The sequence below is a fragment of the Oncorhynchus masou genome, unplaced genomic scaffold (genome assembly GCF_036934945.1).
Source record: "Oncorhynchus masou masou isolate Uvic2021 unplaced genomic scaffold, UVic_Omas_1.1 unplaced_scaffold_1322, whole genome shotgun sequence".
NCBI lineage: Eukaryota > Metazoa > Chordata > Actinopteri > Salmoniformes > Salmonidae > Oncorhynchus > Oncorhynchus masou.
Genome location: NW_027003088.1, coordinates 13,986 through 26,673, shown reverse-complemented (window position 1 = coordinate 26,673; position 12,688 = coordinate 13,986). Strand labels below are relative to the sequence as shown.

The 12,688-nt window shown below is 42.1% G+C and overlaps 10 non-coding genes across 10 annotated transcripts; all 10 read left to right on the top strand.

The window, feature by feature from the left end:
* Window positions 1-1,867: 1,867 nt before the first annotated feature.
* trnal-aag (transfer RNA leucine (anticodon AAG)) lies at window positions 1,868-1,949 on the top strand. The gene has a single exon. It is a non-coding gene; the product is annotated as a tRNA-Leu (tRNA).
* A 1,555-nt stretch (window positions 1,950-3,504) lies between these two features.
* On the top strand, window positions 3,505-3,586 carry trnal-aag (transfer RNA leucine (anticodon AAG)). The gene has a single exon. It is a non-coding gene; the product is annotated as a tRNA-Leu (tRNA).
* Window positions 3,587-4,321: 735 nt separating this feature from the next.
* On the top strand, window positions 4,322-4,403 carry trnal-aag (transfer RNA leucine (anticodon AAG)). Its single transcript has one exon. It is a non-coding gene; the product is annotated as a tRNA-Leu (tRNA).
* A 736-nt stretch (window positions 4,404-5,139) lies between these two features.
* trnal-aag (transfer RNA leucine (anticodon AAG)) lies at window positions 5,140-5,221 on the top strand. The gene has a single exon. It is a non-coding gene; the product is annotated as a tRNA-Leu (tRNA).
* Window positions 5,222-5,957: 736 nt separating this feature from the next.
* Window positions 5,958-6,039, top strand: trnal-aag (transfer RNA leucine (anticodon AAG)). Its single transcript has one exon. It is a non-coding gene; the product is annotated as a tRNA-Leu (tRNA).
* Window positions 6,040-6,776: 737 nt separating this feature from the next.
* Window positions 6,777-6,858, top strand: trnal-aag (transfer RNA leucine (anticodon AAG)). The gene has a single exon. It is a non-coding gene; the product is annotated as a tRNA-Leu (tRNA).
* A 1,367-nt stretch (window positions 6,859-8,225) lies between these two features.
* On the top strand, window positions 8,226-8,307 carry trnal-aag (transfer RNA leucine (anticodon AAG)). The gene has a single exon. It is a non-coding gene; the product is annotated as a tRNA-Leu (tRNA).
* A 2,311-nt stretch (window positions 8,308-10,618) lies between these two features.
* On the top strand, window positions 10,619-10,700 carry trnal-aag (transfer RNA leucine (anticodon AAG)). Its single transcript has one exon. It is a non-coding gene; the product is annotated as a tRNA-Leu (tRNA).
* A 665-nt stretch (window positions 10,701-11,365) lies between these two features.
* On the top strand, window positions 11,366-11,447 carry trnal-aag (transfer RNA leucine (anticodon AAG)). The gene has a single exon. It is a non-coding gene; the product is annotated as a tRNA-Leu (tRNA).
* Window positions 11,448-12,183: 736 nt separating this feature from the next.
* trnal-aag (transfer RNA leucine (anticodon AAG)) lies at window positions 12,184-12,265 on the top strand. The gene has a single exon. It is a non-coding gene; the product is annotated as a tRNA-Leu (tRNA).
* The last annotated feature ends 423 nt before the right edge of the window (window positions 12,266-12,688 follow it).

Below are 12,688 nucleotides of genomic sequence, written 5' to 3'. Positions count from 1 at the left end.
AGGCCACCAAGGATACCAGACAAATAAAGGGAATCCAGCCTTTACCCAAGTTCCCACGTCTGTTTTTGAAATTATCTGCTGTGTTTTTCAAATTCAATCTGCTTCAGACATAAAAGCAGAAACAAATTTTCAGTGTACACAATGCAAGAAAGAGCAACATGAGATAAATTAAGATTTTTAAAAAGAGAATCAAAAAAGATGACGGAAGCAAGAGCAACATGAGATACATAAATATTTTAAAGAAGAAAATGAAAAAGAAGACTAAAATACAAGGAAGTGCAGACGCCCTAGGTAACTGACGAGAAAGTGTGAATATTTTTCCAGAGATGGGTAGTGTGGCCGAGCGGTCTAAGGCGCTGGATTAAGGCTCCAGTCTCTAAGGTGGCGTGGGTTCAAATCCCACCACTGACATCTTTATTGAGTTTGTTTGCGCAATCTGTCACATGTTCTGCTTTATTTCAGCGTTTTTACTTTCATGTAGGGCCATGCAAGGGAGAAAAGAACAAATGTTGTGTGTCACGGATGGGGTTCCAACTCAATAGTGTAGTCCATCTCCTTAACCAACCAGCTACCAAGTCCTGTGCTCTTGTGCTGGCAGTTGCACCTCCTTCCGGTGGTTGTTCATGTCAAAGCCTTGATGGTAAACAAGGAAAGTTGGGCTGAGCAAGGCGACGACCCAGCAGTCCATTTTAACAGTGGGTAATGTGGCCGAGCTGTCCAGAGTACTGGATTTAAGTATCCATTCTTTCAGAGATGTGGGTTTAAAGTCCACCGCTGCAACGTTTTCTCAACAGAAAACCGTAATGTAATTTCAAACAAGGCCACCAATTACACCGGACAAATAAAGGGAATCCAGCCTTTACCCTGATTCCCACGTCTGTTTTTGAAATTACCTGCCATGTTTTTCAAATTCAATATGCTTCAGACATAAAAGCAGAAACTAATTACAAGTGCACATGATGGAAGAAAGATCAACATGAGATCAATTAAGATTTTTAAAAAGAGAATCAAAAAAAGATGAAGGAAGCAAGAGCAACATGAGATACATAAAGATTTTAAAGAGGAAAATGAAAAAGAACACAAAAATACAAGGGAGTGCAGACGTTCTAGGTAACTGACGAGAAAGTGTGAATATTTTTCCAGAGCTGGGTAGTGTGGCCGAGCGGTCTAAGGCACTGGATTAAGGCTCCAGTCTCTAAGGAGGCGTCGGTTCAAATCCCACCACTGCCAGCTTTATTGAGTTTGTTTGCGCAAGCTGTCACATGTTCTGCTTTATTTCAGCGTTTTTACTTTCATGTAGGGCCATGCAAGGGAGAAAAGAACAAATGTTGTGTGTCACGGATGGGGTTCCAACTCAATAGTGTAGTCCATCGCCTTAACCAACCAGCTACCAAGTCCTGTGCTCTTGTGCTGGCAGTTGCACCTCCTTCCAGTGGTTGTTCATTTCAAAGCCTTGATGGTAAACAAGGAAAGTTGGGCTGAGCAAGGCGACGACCCAGCAGTCCATTTTAACAGTGGGTAATGTGGCCGAGCTGTCCAGAGTACTGGATTTAAGGATCCATTCTTTCAGAGATGTGGGTTTAAAGTCCACCAACGTTTTCTCAACAGAAAACTGTAATTAATTCCAAACAACAGAAAACTGTAATGTAATTCCAAACAAGTGTAAAAGCAGAAACAATGCAAGAGAAAGAGCAACATGAGATAAATTAAGATTTTTAAAAAGAGAATCAAAAAAGATGACGGAAGCAAGAGCAACATGAGATACATAAATATTTTAAAGAAGAAAATGAAAAAGAAGACTAAAATACAAGGAAGTGCAGACGCCCTAGGTAACTGACGAGAAAGTGTGAATATTTTTCCAGAGCTGGGTAGTGTGGCCGAGCGGACTAAGGTGCTGGATTAAGGCTCCAGTCTCTAAGGAGGCGTGGGTTCAAATCCCACCACTGCCATCTTTATTGAGTTTGTTTGCGCAAGCTGTCACATGTTCTGCTTTATTTCAGCGTTTTTACTTTCATGTAGGGCCATGCAAGGGAGAAAAGAACAAATGTTGTGTGTCACGGATGGGGTTCCAACTCAATAGTGTAGTCCATCGCCTTAACCAACCAGCTACCAAGTCCTGTGCTCTTGTGCTGGCAGTTGCACCTCCTTCCAGTGGTTGTTCATTTCAAAGCCTTGATGGTAAACAAGGAAAGTTGGGCTGAGCAAGGCGATGACCCAGCAGTCCATTTTAACAGTGGGTAATGTGGCCGAGCTGTCCAGAGTACTGGATTTAAGGATCCATTCTTTCAGAGATGTGGGTTTAAAGTCCACCGCTGCAACGTTTTCTCAACAGAAAACTGTAATGTAATTCCAAACAAGGCCACCAAGGACACCGGACAAATAAAGGGAATCCAGGCCTTACCCTAGTTCCCACTTCTGTTTTTGAAATTATCTGCTGTGTTTTTCAAATTCAATCTGCTTCAGACATAAAAGCAGAAACAAATTTTCAGTGTACACAATGCAAGAAAGAGCAACATGAGATAAATTAAGATTTTTAAAAAGAGAATCAAAAAAAGATGACGGAAGCAAGAGCAACATGAGATACATAAATATTTTAAAGAAGAAAATGAAAAAGAAGACTAAAATACAAGGAAGTGCAGACGCCCTAGGTAACTGACGAGAAAGTGTGAATATTTTTCAGAGCTGGGTAGTGTGGCCGAGTGATCTAAGGTGCTGGATTAAGGCCACAGTCTCTAAGGAGGCGTGGGTTCAAATCCCACCACTGCCATCTTTATTGAGTTTGTTTGCGCAAGCTGTCACATGTTCTGCTTTATTTCAGCGTTTTTACTTTCATGTAGGGCCATGCAAGGGAGAAAAGAACAAATGTTGTGTGTCACGGATGGGGTTCAAACTCAATAGTGTAGTCCATCGCCTTAACCAACCAGCTACCAAGTCCTGTGCTCTTGTGCTGGCAGTTGCACCTCCTTCCAGTGGTTGTTCATTTCAAAGCCTTGATGGTAAACAAGGAAAGTTGGGCTGAGCAAGGCGACGACCCAGCAGTCCATTTTAACAGTGGGTAATGTGGCCGAGCTGTCCAGAGTACTGGATTTAAGGATCCATTCTTTCAGAGATGTGGGTTTAAAGTCCACCGCTGCAACGTTTTCTCAACAGAAAACTGTAATGTAATTCCAAACAAGGCCACCAAGGACACCGGACAAATAAAAGGAATCCAGGCCTTACCCTAGTTCCCACTTCTGTTTTTGAAATTATCTGCTGTGTTTTTCAAATTCAATCTGCTTCAGACATAAAAGCAGAAACAAATTTTCAGTGTACACAATGCAAGAAAGAGCAACATGAGATAAATTAAGATTTTTAAAAAGAGAATCAAAAAAAGATGACGGAAGCAAGAGCAACATGAGATACATAAATATTTTAAAGAAGAAAATGAAAAAGAAGACTAAAATACAAGGAAGTGCAGACGCCCTAGGTAACTGACGAGAAAGTGTGAATATTTTTCCAGAGCTGGGTAGTGTGGCCGAGCGGTCTAAGGCGCTGGATTAAGGCTCCAGTCTCTAAGGAGGCGTGGGTTCAAATCCCACCACTGCCATATTTATTGAGTTTGTTTGCGCAAGCTGTCACATGTTCTGCTTTATTTCAGCGTTTTTACTTTCATGTAGGGCCATGCAAGGGAGAAAAGAACAAATGTTGTGTGTCACGGATGGGGTTCAAACTCAATAGTGTAGTCCATTGCCTTAACCAACCAGCTACCAAGTCCTGTGCTCTTGTGCTGGCAGTTGCACCTCCTTCCAGTGGTTGTTCATTTCAAAGCCTTGATGGTAAACAAGGAAAGTTGGGCTGAGCAAGGCGACGACCCAGCAGTCCATTTTAACAGTGGGTAATGTGGCCGAGCTGTCCAGAGTACTGGATTTAAGGATCCATTCTTTCAGAGATGTGGGTTTAAAGTCCACCGCTGCAACGTTTTCTCAACAGAAAACTGTAATGTAATTCCAAACAAGGCCACCAAGGACACCAGACAAATAAAAGGAATCCAGGCCTTACCCTAGTTCCCACTTCTGTTTTTGAAATTATCTGCTGTGTTTTTCAAATTCAATCTGCTTCAGACATAAAAGCAGAAACAAATTTTCAGTGTACACAATGCAAGAAAGAGCAACATGAGATAAATTAAGATTTTTAAAAAGAGAATCAAAAAAGATGACGGAAGCAAGAGCAACATGAGATACATAAATATTTTAAAGAAGAAAATGAAAAAGAAGACTAAAATACAAGGAAGTGCAGACGCCTAGGTAACTGACGAGAAAGTGTGAATATTTTTCCAGAGCTGGGTAGTGTGGCCGAGCGGTCTAAGGCGCTGGATTAAGGCTCCAGTCTCTAAGGAGGCGTGGGTTCAAATCCCACCACTGCCATCTTTATTGAGTTTGTTTGCGCAAGCTGTCACATGTTCTGCTTTATTTCAGCGTTTTTACTTTCATGTAGGGCCATGCAAGGGAGAAAAGAACAAATGTTGTGTGTCACGGATGGGGTTCCAACTCAATAGTGTAGTCCATCGCCTTAACCAACCAGCTACCAAGTCCTGTGCTCTTGTGCTGGCAGTTGCACCTCCTTCCAGTGGTTGTTCATTTCAAAGCCTTGATGGTAAACAAGAAAAGTTGGGCTGAGCAAGGCGATGACCCAGCAGTCCATTTTAACAGTGGGTAATGTGGCCGAGCTGTCCAGAGTACTGGATTTAAGGATCCATTCTTTCAGAGATGTGGGTTTAAAGTCCACCGCTGCAACGTTTTCTCAACAGAAAACTGTAATGTAATTCCAAACAAGGCCACCAAGGACACCGGACAAATAAAGGGAATCCAGGCCTTACCCTAGTTCCCACTTCTGTTTTTGAAATTATCTGCTGTGTTTTTCAAATTCAATCTGCTTCAGACATAAAAGCAGAAACAAATTTTCAGTGTACACAATGCAAGAAAGAGCAACATGAGATAAATTAAGATTTTTAAAAAGAGAATCAAAAAAGATGACGGAAGCAAGAGCAACATGAGATACATAAATATTTTAAAGAAGAAAATGAAAAAGAAGACTAAAATACAAGGAAGTGCAGACGCCCTAGGTAACTGACGAGAAAGTGTGAATTTTTTTCCAGAGCTGGGTAGTGTGGCCGAGCGGTCTAAGGCGCTGGATTAAGGCTCCAGTCTCTAAGGAGGCGTGGGTTCAAATCCCACCACTGCCATCTTTATTGAGTTTGTTTGCGCAAGCTGTCACATGTTCTGCTTTATTTCAGCGTTTTTACTTTCATGTAGGGCCATGCAAGGGAGAAAAGAACAAATGTTGTGTGTCTCGGATGGGGTTCAAACTCAATAGTGTAGTCCATCGCCTTAACCAACCAGCTACCAAGTCCTGTGCTCTTGTGCTGGCAGTTGCACCTCCTTCCAGTGGTTGTTCATTTCAAAGCCTTGATGGTAAACAAGGAAAGTTGGGCTGAGCAAGGCGACGACCCAGCAGTCCATTTTAACAGTGGGTAATGTGGCCGAGCTGTCCAGAGTACTGGATTTAAGGATCCATTCTTTCAGAGATGTGGGTTTAAAGTCCACCGCTGCAACGTTTTCTCAACAGAAAACTGTAATGTAATTCCAAACAAGGCCACCAAGGACACCGGACAAATAAAGGGAATCCAGGCCTTACCCTAGTTCCCACTTCTGTTTTTGAAATTATCTGCTGTGTTTTTCAAATTCAATCTGCTTCAGACATAAAAGCAGAAACAAATTTTCAGTGTACACAATGCAAGAAAGAGCAACATGAGATAAATTAAGATTTTTAAAAAGAGAATCAAAAAAGATGACGGAAGCAAGAGCAACATGAGATACATAAATATTTTAAAGAAGAAAATGAAAAAGAAGACTAAAATACAAGGAAGTGCAGACGCCCTAGGTAACTGACGAGAAAGTGTGAATATTTTTCCAGAGCTGGGTAGTGTGGCCGAGCGGTCTAAGGCGCTGGATTAAGGCTCCAGTCTCTAAGGAGGCGTGGGTTCAAATCCCACCACTGCCATCTTTATTGAGTTTGTTTGCGCAAGCTGTCACATGTTCTGCTTTATTTCAGCGTTTTTACTTTCATGTAGGGCCATGCAAGGGAGAAAAGAACAAATGTTGTGTGTCACGGATGGGGTTCCAACTCAATAGTGTAGTCCATCGCCTTAACCAACCAGCTACCAAGTCCTGTGCTCTTGTGCTGGCAGTTGCACCTCCTTCCAGTGGTTGTTCATTTCAAAGCCTTGATGGTAAACAAGAAAAGTTGGGCTGAGCAAGGCGATGACCCAGCAGTCCATTTTAACAGTGGGTAATGTGGCCGAGCTGTCCAGAGTACTGGATTTAAGGATCCATTCTTTCAGAGATGTGGGTTTAAAGTCCACCGCTGCAACGTTTTCTCAACAGAAAACTGTAATGTAATTCCAAACAAGGCCACCAAGGACACCGGACAAATAAAGGGAATCCAGGCCTTACCCTAGTTCCCACTTCTGTTTTTGAAATTATCTGCTGTGTTTTTCAAATTCAATCTGCTTCAGACATAAAAGCAGAAACAAATTTTCAGTGTACACAATGCAAGAAAGAGCAACATGAGATAAATTAAGATTTTTAAAAAGAGAATCAAAAAAAGATGACGGAAGAAAGAGCAACATGAGATACATAAATATTTTAAAGAAGAAAATGAAAAAGAAGACTAAAATACAAGGAAGTGCAGACGCCCTAGGTAACTGACGAGAAAGTGTGAATATCTTTCCAGAGCTGGGTAGTGTGGCCGAGCGGTCTAAGGCGCTGGATTAAGGCTCCAGTCTCTAAGGAGGCGTGGGTTCAAATCCCACCACTGCCATCTTTATTGAGTTTGTTTGCGCAAGCTGTCACATGTTATGCTTTATTTCAGCATTTTTACTTTCATGTAGGGCCCTGCAAGGGAGAAAAGAACAAATGTTGTGTGTCACGGATGGGGTTCCAACTCAATAGTGTAGTCCATCGCCTTAACCAACCAGCTACCAAGTCCTGTGCTCTTGTGCTGGCAGTTGCACCTCCTTCTGGTGGTTGTTCATTTCAAAGCCTTGATGGTAAACAAGGAAAGTTGGGCTGAGCAAGGCGATGACCCAGCAGTCCATTTTAACAGTGGGTAATGTGGCCGAGCTGTCCAGAGTACTGGATTTAAGGATCCATTCTTTCAGAGATGTGGGTTTAAAGTCCAACGCTTTCAACAGAAAACTGTTGTAATTCCAAACAAGAAAACACCAGACAAATGTAATGTTCCCACTTCTGTTTTTGAAATTATCTGCAAACAATCTGTTCAGACATAAAAGCAGAAACAAATTTTCAGTGTACAAGAAAAAGAGCAACATGAGATAAATTAAGATTTTTAAAAAGAGAATCAAAAAAGATGACGGAAGCAAGAGCAACATGAGATACATAAATATTTTAAAGAAGAAAATGAAAAAGAAGACTAAAATACAAGGAAGTGCAGACGCCCTAGGTAACTGACGAGAAAGTGTGAATATTTTTCCAGAGATGGGTAGTGTGGCCGAGCGGTCTAAGGTGCTGGATTAAGGCTCCAGTCTCTAAGGAGGCGTTGGTTCAATTCCCACCACTGCCATCTTTATTGAGTTTGGTTGCGCAAGCTGTCACATGTTCTGCTTTATTTCAGCGTTTTTACTTTCATGTAGGGCCATGCAAGGGAGAAAAGAGCAAATGTTGTGTGTCTCGGATGGGGTTCCAACTCAATAGTGTATTCCATCGCCTTAACCAACCAGCTACCAAGTCCTGTGCTCTTGTGCTGGCAGTTGCACCTCCTTCCAGTGGTTGTTCATTTCAAAGCCTTGATGGTAAACAAGGAAAGTTGGGCTGAGCAAGGCGACGACCCAGCAGTCCATTTTAACAGTGGGTAATGTGGCCGAGCTGTCCAGAGTACTGGATTTAAGGATCCATTCTTTCAGAGATGTGGGTTTAAAGTCCACCGCTGCAACGTTTTCTCAACAGAAAACTGTAATGTAATTCCAAACAAGTGTACACAATGCAAGAAAGAGCAACATGAGATAAATTAAGATTTTTAAAAAGAGAATCAAAAAAGATGACGGAAGCAAGAGCAACATGAGATACATAAATATTTTAAAGAAGAAAATGAAAAAGAAGACTAAAATACAAGGAAGTGCAGACGCCCTAGGTAACTGACGAGAAAGTGTGAATATTTTTCCAGAGCTGGGTAGTGTGGCCGAGCGGTCTAAGGTGCTGGATTAAGGCTCCAGTCTCTAAGGAGGCGTGGGTTCAATTCCCACCACTGCCATCTTTATTGAGTTTGGTTGCGCAAGCTGTCACATGTTCTGCTTTATTTCAGCGTTTTTACTTTCATGTAGGGCCATGCAAGGGAGAAAAGAACAAATGTTGTGTGTCTCGGTTGGGGTTCAAACTCAATAGTGTAGTCCATCGCCTTAACCAACCAGCTACCAAGTCCTGTGCTCTTGTGCTGGCAGTTGCACCTCCTTCCAGTGGTTGTTCATTTCAAAGCCTTGATGGTAAACAAGGAAAGTTGGGCTGAGCAAGGCGACGACCCAGCAGTCCATTTTAACAGTGGGTAATGTGGCCGAGCTGTCCAGAGTACTGGATTTAAGGATCCATTCTTTCAGAGATGTGGGTTTAAAGTCCACCGCTGCAACGTTTTCTCAACAGAAAACTGTAATGTAATTCCAAACAAGGCCACCAAGGACACCAGACAAATAAAGGGAATCCAGGCCTTACCCTAGTTCCCACTTCTGTTTTTGAAATTATCTGCTGTGTTTTTCAAATTCAATCTGCTTCAGACATAAAAGCAGAAACAAATTTTCAGTGTACACAATGCAAGAAAGAGCAACATGAGATAAATTAAGATTTTTAAAAAGAGAATCAAAAAAAGATGACGGAAGCAAGAGCAACATGAGATACATAAATATTTTAAAGAAGAAAATGAAAAAGAAGACTAAAATACAAGGAAGTGCAGACGCCTAGGTAACTGACGAGAAAGTGTGAATATTTTTCCAGAGCTGGGTAGTTTTGCCGAGCGGTCTAAGTCGCTGGATTAAGGCTCCAGTCTCTAAGGAGGCGTGGGTTCAAATCCCACCACTGCCATCTTTATTGAGTTTGTTTGCGCAAGCTGTCACATGTTCTGCTTTATTTCAGCGTTTTTACTTTCATGTAGGGCCATGCAAGGGAGAAAAGAGCAAATGTTGTGTGTCACGGATGGGGTTCCAACTCAATAGTGTATTCCATCGCATTAACCAACCAGCTACCAAGTCCTGTGCTCTTGTGCTGGCAGTTGCACCTCCTTCCAGTGGTTGTTCATTTCAAAGCCTTGATGGTAAACAAGGAAAGTTGGGCTGAGCAAGGCGACGACCCAGCAGTCCATTTTAACAGTGGGTAATGTGGCCGAGCTGTCCAGAGTACTGGATTTAAGGATCCATTCTTTCAGAGATGTGGGTTTAAAGTCCACCGCTGCAACGTTTTCTCAACAGAAAACTGTAATGTAATTCCAAACAGAAAACTGTCCAGGCCTTATGTTCCCAAAATTATCTGCAAACAAGTGACATAAAAGCAGAAACAATTTTCAGTGTACACAATGAAAAAGAGCAACATGAGATAAATTAAGATTTTTAAAAAGAGAATCAAAAAAAGATGACGGAAGCAAGAGCAACATGAGATACATAAATATTTTAAAGAAGAAAATGAAAAAGAAGACTAAAATACAAGGAAGTGCAGACGCCGTAGGTAACTGACGAGAAAGTGTGAAAATTTTTCCAGAGCTGGGTAGTGTGGCCGAGCGGTCTAAGGTGCTGTATTAAGCCTCCAGTCTCTAAGGAGGCGTGGGTTCAATTCCCACCACTGCCATCTTTATTGAGTTTGGTTGCGCAAGCTGTCACATGTTCTGCTTTATTTCAGCGTTTTTACTTTCATGTAGTGCCATGCAAGGGAGAAAAGAACAAATGTTGTGTGTCTCGGTTGGGGTTCAAACTCAATAGTGTAGTCCATCGCCTTAACCAACCAGCTACCAAGTCCTGTGCTCTTGTGCTGGCAGTTGCACCTCCTTCCAGTGGTTGTTCATTTCAAAGCCTTGATGGTAAACAAGGAAAGTTGGGCTGAGCAAGGCGACGACCCAGCAGTCCATTTTAACAGTGGGTAATGTGGCCGAGCTGTCCAGAGTACTGGATTTAAGGATCCATTCTTTCAGAGATGTGGGTTTAAAGTCCACCGCTGCAACGTTTTCTCAACAGAAAACTGTAATGTAATTCCAAACAAGGCCACCAAGGACACCAGACAAATAAAGGGAATCCAGGCCTTACCCTAGTTCCCACTTCTGTTTTTGAAATTATCTGCTGTGTTTTTCAAATTCAATCTGCTTCAGACATAAAAGCAGAAACAAATTTTCAGTGTACACAATGCAAGAAAGAGCAACATGAGATAAATTAAGATTTTTAAAAAGAGAATCAAAAAAAGATGACGGAAGCAAGAGCAACATGAGATACATAAATATTTTAAAGAAGAAAATGAAAAAGAAGACTAAAATACAAGGAAGTGCAGACGCCCTAGGTAACTGACGAGAAAGTGTGAATATTTTTCCAGAGCTGGGTAGTGTGGCCGAGCGGTCTAAGGCGCTGGATTAAGGCTCCAGTCTCTAAGGAGGCGTGGGTTCAAATCCCACCACTGCCATCTTTATTGAGTTTGTTTGCGCAAGCTGTCACATGTTCTGCTTTATTTCAGCGTTTTTACTTTCATGTAGGGCCATGCAAGGGAGAAAAGAACAAATGTTGTGTGTCACGGATGGGGTTCCAACTCAATAGTGTAGTCCATCGCCTTAACCAACCAGCTACCAAGTCCTGTGCTCTTGTGCTGGCAGTTGCACCTCCTTCCAGTGGTTGTTCATTTCAAAGCCTTGATGGTAAACAAGGAAAGTTGGGCTGAGCAAGGCGACGACCCAGCAGTCCATTTTAACAGTGGGTAATGTGGCCGAGCTGTCCAGAGTACTGGATTTAAGGATCCATTCTTTCAGAGATGTGGGTTTAAAGTCCACCGCTGCAACGTTTTCTCAACAGAAAACTTTTCTCAAACAAGAAAACTGTAATGTAATTCCCAAACAAATTCAATCTGTTCAGACATAAAAGCAGAAACAAATTTTCAGTGTACAAATGCAAGAAAGAGCAACATGAGATAAATTAAGATTTTTAAAAAGAGAATCAAAAAAAGATGACGGAAGCAAGAGCAACATGAGATACATAAATATTTTAAAGAAGAAAATGAAAAAGAAGACTAAAATACAAGGAAGTGCAGACGCCCTAGGTAACTGACGAGAAAGTGTGAATATTTTTCCAGAGCTGGGTAGTGTGGCCGAGCGGTCTAAGGCGCTGGATTAAGGCTCCAGTCTCTAAGGAGGCGTGGGTTCAAATCCCACCACTGCCATCTTTATTGAGTTTGTTTGCGCAAGCTGTCACATGTTCTGCTTTATTTCAGCGTTTTTACTTTCATGTAGGGCCATGCAAGGGAGAAAAGAACAAATGTTGTGTGTCTCGGTTGGGGTTCAAACTCAATAGTGTAGTCCATCGCCTTAACCAACCAGCTACCAAGTCCTGTGCTCTTGTGCTGGCAGTTGCACCTCCTTCCAGTGGTTGTTCATTTCAAAGCCTTGATGGTAAACAAGGAAAGTTGGGCTGAGCAAGGCGACGACCCAGCAGTCCATTTTAACAGTGGGTAATGTGGCCGAGCTGTCCAGAGTACTGGATTTAAGGATCCATTCTTTCAGAGATGTGGGTTTAAAGTCCACCGCTGCAACGTTTTCTCAACAGAAAACTGTAATGTAATTCCAAACAAGGCCACCAAGGACACCAGACAAATAAAGGGAATCCAGGCCTTACCCTAGTTCCCACTTCTGTTTTTGAAATTATCTGCTGTGTTTTTCAAATTCAATCTGCTTCAGACATAAAAGCAGAAACAAATTTTCAGTGTACACAATGCAAGAAAGAGCAACATGAGATAAATTAAGATTTTTAAAAAGAGAATCAAAAAAGATGACGGAAGCAAGAGCAACATGAGATACATAAATATTTTAAAGAAGAAAATGAAAAAGAAGACTAAAATACAAGGAAGTGCAGACGCCCTAGGTAACTGACGAGAAAGTGTGAATATTTTTCCAGAGCTGGGTAGTGTGGCCGAGCGGTCTAAGGCGCTGGATTAAGGCTCCAGTCTCTAAGGAGGCGTGGGTTCAAATCCCACCACTGCCATCTTTATTGAGTTTGTTTGCGCAAGCTGTCACATGTTCTGCTTTATTTCAGCGTTTTTACTTTCATGTAGGGCCATGCAAGGGAGAAAAGAGCAAATGTTGTGTGTCTCGGATGGGGTTCCAACTCAATAGTGTATTCCATCGCCTTAACCAACCAGCTACCAAGTCCTGTGCTCTTGTGCTGGCAGTTGCACCTCCTTCCAGTGGTTGTTCATTTCAAAGCCTTGATGGTAAACAAGGAAAGTTGGGCTGAGCAAGGCGACGACCCAGCAGTCCATTTTAACAGTGGGTAATGTGGCCGAGCTGTCCAGAGTACTGGATTTAAGGATCCATTCTTTCAGAGATGTGGGTTTAAAGTCCACCGCTGCAACGTTTTCTCAACAGAAAACTGTAATGTAATTCCAAACAAGGCCACCAAGGACAC